A 5,459-nucleotide genomic window follows, 5' to 3' on the forward strand; every position below is an offset into this window, starting at 1 on the left:
CCTCTTAAGAGGACTTAACCTGCTTGGCCCAAAATTAAACAAGCACAAACATTGCCTCTTAAGGAGGGCTTCAGACAGATGCTTGCCAAAGTAACATGACAGGTCTTCCAGACTACATGAAGATCAAGGGATTATACCTAAGTGGTATGCCAACCACAAGCAAAGCAAAGCAAAGTTCAAATGAACTTAAAGCAACTTAGGTACCTGTGGAAACAACTAAACCAATCAGTACAGTGTTCAAACCATCAGACAACAGTCAACAGTCAATAGATCTCAACAGACAGACAAATCCAATATGCACAAATAAACCATAAGGCAAACTCAAGTGAGTTATCATCAACCTACAAAACAAACAAATGTTAGCCAACAATAACAAATGACCAAGCTCAAATGAAGGAGCAACATCAATCATGGAGATGCATACTTGAACCTGAAATTCACAACTCAAATGTAAGTCCAAACCACTAGGTCAAAGCCTAGGGTCAAAAGTGAATCAAAAAGCCAAAACAGAACTTGATATTCAACATGAATCATATATATTCAATCAAGAACAAGTCCTAAAAAGGACCAAAGAAAAATCAATAAGCAAGTTCATTTTATGTGCAAAGGAAGTCAAAGACCAATTCAAGGCATACATTTGATCATTAAGAATGAAAATTCCAAATCAAAACAGAAATGATTCAAATAATTCTGGAAAAAATCATGAGAATTCAACACATCCAATACCATCATTATACAAAAAATCAGAACCAACAAAGATTATTTGATATGGAAATTAAATTGCACAAGTTGATCAACCAAATGTGTGACACAAATTGTCACACCATACAAACATGTGTGTAAAAAAGAAAATGGCACATGAGAAAAATACCAAACCAAGCCTCAAACATCCATTAACATGTCAAGAAACATCATACAAAATTTCAATGCATTTGGATTAAAATCAAGCATTTCACAATAGAAAGAGCAAGGCAAGGTCCTAAAAGCACATGTGTTCAATCATTCTAACACAAACAGAAATCCAGCCATGCACAACTTCAAAATTCATCATCATAAAAAACTAGACAAACAAAGGATCATTTTGCAAAAAATTTGGAATCATTTGAGTTATTTTTCAATTAGATATGAATTTTTGAAGTTGGAATAAAATTTTGAAATCAAAAGGATCATGTACATGGAAAATAAGGAGGGAAAGCACAAAATGAGAAAGCAATTTGAAAATATGCGCTCTCCTGGAATCGATCTGTGTGGCAATTCAAATGTGAGCGCGCGCTATGTGAAACGACGCCGTTTCACCTGTAAACCCTAGCCAAGCACAATTGGACGCAAAACCGTCACTAGTCTGACGGTACTTCGTCTTCTCCATGAAGACGAAGATGAACAGGCATGAACTTAATACGCGTTTCCAGATTTTTTCCAGAATTTCAAAACAAGCATATCAACATGAAGCATTTTCAATGGAGATCATAGATCAACAAACATCTAATCCTAATTCATCATAACAAGAGAGAATCGATAGAAAACATTTTGATGCATCAAACTTGAATCACACATATCTTGCTCAATAATGCACCAATTCACATGAAATTTTCACCAGAATCATCAGGAACACAAGATCTACATGAACATGCTAATGAATTTGAGAATTATGAAGCTCGAAAAACTCACCTCTTGAAGAGCAGTTCCTTGTAGTGCACTATCCAATGCTCCAAATGATCCAAATCCACTCTAGAATGTTTGTGATGATGTTTGATAAGAAAAGGAAGCTTGAAACCGTGTAGATCTAGCTTAATTATGAATTTACATCTTTGAGTTTTTGAGCTTCAACTGCTTGATTCTTGCATGAATTCTTCAAACAAACACTTGATTCACACTCTATTCAACTCACTGATCATGAATCTTCAACAAAAACAAGGTGTTATGTTGAAGAACTTTGAATTTTGATTTGAAGAAAATTTTGGAGGGAGATGAAAACTAGATCTAGAAATGGTGAATTGTGATTAACCTCCTCCAAATTCTGTTAGATTAGAGTATTTATATGAAGTCCTAATCAACTTGCTAATCCATAATTAGTTTGGTTAATGAAAATAAGGTGTTTTGCAAAAAATAAAAATTGCATGGTGCATGTAGTAAACCCACATGAACAGTACCACTTCCTTCATCAAAGTCACTTAAAATCATCTTTTAAACACAATGGCAATGGTAGAAAGTCCATACAATGCACCATTTTTGAATTTTACAATTTCCCTCCAAAAAAGGCATGGATTAACAAATGATCATGTGATGATATATCATGCAATTTGATGAGGTATTTGGAAAGTATGAGTCAAGAAGAGAACAATGCAAGAAGAGCCACTCAATTTGGAGTCTTGGTTCAAAAGATATGGCCATTTGAAGTTTCAAGCACACTTTGCAATGATTTGATCATAACTCTTTGACCATTCATCAGATTCTCATGATCTTGGACGTTTTGGAAATGGGAGAGAAATATCTTCAACTTTCATGTTGGATAAAATTTCCTTTGGAGCTTATTTGATGTTGGAAATTTGAGTTGAAGTTGGTCTAAAAACTTGCCATTTTTGGAAACTTGTTACAGGTCACTTTCCATTTTTGGAAACTTTTGATTTGGCTTCAATATCTTCAATGTAGACACTTGTCATGATGAATGAACCTCTTTTGGACATGAATGAAGTGTCTCAAACCATTTCTCCACTTTCTAGCCCTCAGTTGACTTGCAGTTGACTTTTATGGGCCCTAGATGACCTGAAACTGCACTGTGGACTTTGAGCCTTCAACACTTGGCCAAATTGCATCCAAATGAACCTTGGGTCATGTAAGCTCTCTAGAACAACCATATGGCCTTTATCTCATGGAAAAACCCTTGCTCTCTTGTACAGATGAATCCTTCTAACCAGTTTTGACTGATGAAATGCAATGTACTATGTCATGTTAATGACCTAAAAATGAAATGAATGTACAAATGGGGGGTGCAAATTTGAGGTGCTATAGCTACCCCTATTCAATCAACTGGGAACCTGAACGGATGAGAGCAACGGCTGTCAGACCTTCAAGGTACACAGGGATTGAATACCACAGAACCGTAGAAATTTGCACTCTGCGGTGGAGGATCAAAGAAAAGAATGTTCACCAATGGCAGCTTCCACTGGGTATTTGGATTTTCATCCCTGGACCAGACAAGACGTTTACAGACGACTTCACTAGGGATTTTGATTTTTATCAGAAAAAGGAACCACTACCAGACATCGAAAGATGATGAATGGGAAGAGAAATCACGACTAGGCGCCAACGGACAACTAGGAAAGACTCGACCAGACATCAACGAATGAATGGGAAAAGATACAACCAGACGTCAACGGACGAATGGGAAAAACTCGACGTTTACCGACACCAACAGAGAGGTGACCAGACATCAACGGATGAATGGAAAGAGATACAACCAGACGTCAACGGACGAATGGGAAAAACTCGACGTTTACCGACACCAAAGGAGAGGTGACCAGACATCAACGGATGAATGGTAAAAGATACAACCAGACGTCAACGGACGAATGGGAGAAACTCGACGTTTACCGACACCAACGGAGAGGTGACCAGACATCAACGGATGAATGGGAAGACTCAACCATACGTCAACGGACGAATGGGAGAAACTCGACGTTTATCGACACCAACGGAGAGGTGACCAGACATCAACGGATGAATGGAAAAAGATACAACCATACATCAACGGACGAATGGGAGAAACTCGACGTTTATCGACACCAACGGAGAGGTGACCAGACATCAACGGATGAATGGAAAAAGATACAACCATACGTCAACTGACGAATGGGAGAAACTCGACGTTTACCGACACCAACGGAGAGGTGACCAGACATCAACGGATGAATGGAAAGAGATACAACCAGACATTAACAGACGAATGGGAGAAACTCGACGTTTACCGACACCAACGGAGAGGTGACCAGACATCAACGGATGAATGGGAAGACTCAACCATACGTCAACGGACGAATGGGAGAAACTCGACGTTTATCGACACCAACGGAGAGGTGACCAGACATCAACGGATGAATGGAAAAAGATACAACCATACATCAACGGACGAATGGGAGAAACTCGACGTTTATCGACACCAACGGAGAGGTGACCAGACATCAACGGATGAATGGAAAAAGATACAACCATACGTCAACTGACGAATGGGAGAAACTCGACGTTTATCGACACCAACGGAGAGGTGACCAGACATCAACGGATGAATGGAAAAAGATACAACCATACGTCAATGGACGAATGGGAAAAACTCGACGTTTATCGACACCAACGGAGAGGTGACCAGACATCAACGGATGAATGGGAAGACTCAACCATACGTCAACGGACGAATGGGAGAAACTTGACGTTTATCGACACCAACGGAGAGGTGACCAGACATCAACGGATGAATGGGAAGACTTAACCATACGTCAACGGACGAATGGGAGAAACTCGACGTTTACCGACACCAACGGAGAGGTACCAGACATCAACGGATGAATGGGAAGAGAGAGAATGCTACGAACATCGAAAGATGATGTCCACAGACACCAAAAGGACCCCGCACAAGGATCAACACGACACCTACTGGTATCACAAGGATGACATCTACATATGTCGAGACAAAGCCAAATACTCGTCGGGGACTACGCTGGGGAATCAAGCTTTCCTTTCATCAGCGGGTGAGGAAATAAACCTCTCTGGGGATTATTAAACCCTGAATGCTGTCAGTAGCAAATATAGCAAATGTGCCATACAGATTGTTGAACAATAATCCGTCTCTGGTGGGGATATGATTCAATCAGATTTAGCACATGAATGCATATGTTTGAATTTTTCTATGGCGTAATGCTCCATGTTGAATGGAAATGCTACGCTATTTGAGGATGCAATGATTACTACATGCAAGATGCAAATGAAGAAAACTCCTGCCGGGGAGAACTGGTTGCTCTACTGAGCACACAATTCTGATTAGATTCTCCAACTCTGTGGAGAGACGCACTGCTGGGAGTGCTTCACTGATTTGATACTCTGGGGACGGCAGAGAAACCAAGTCAACTGGGGAGACTCTGTCTGGGGAGCACACCAACCTCTCAACCGTGTTGGCGAATAGCATTGCTGCTGGAGAAAGGATAAATCCAACCGGGGACAACTTTCACTGAACTCAATCCACTTGGAGACTCCGCTAGGGAAAACAACCAATGCTCACCTCCCCTAGGGATAACCACCAACCCACGGGCAGGATTAACTCTACTGGGGATAATTTTCACCGAACCTGGTCCGCTTGGGGACCTTGCTGGGGAAAACATCAACACAAACCTCCGCTGGGGAGACTGCCCACTTCAGCTTTGGAAAACAAACACAACCCTACTGGGGATGCTGCAAACTCGACTTTGCTA

Source organism: Lathyrus oleraceus, chromosome 2 (genome assembly GCF_024323335.1).
Source record: "Lathyrus oleraceus cultivar Zhongwan6 chromosome 2, CAAS_Psat_ZW6_1.0, whole genome shotgun sequence".
Classification (NCBI taxonomy): Eukaryota; Viridiplantae; Streptophyta; class Magnoliopsida; order Fabales; family Fabaceae; genus Lathyrus; species Lathyrus oleraceus.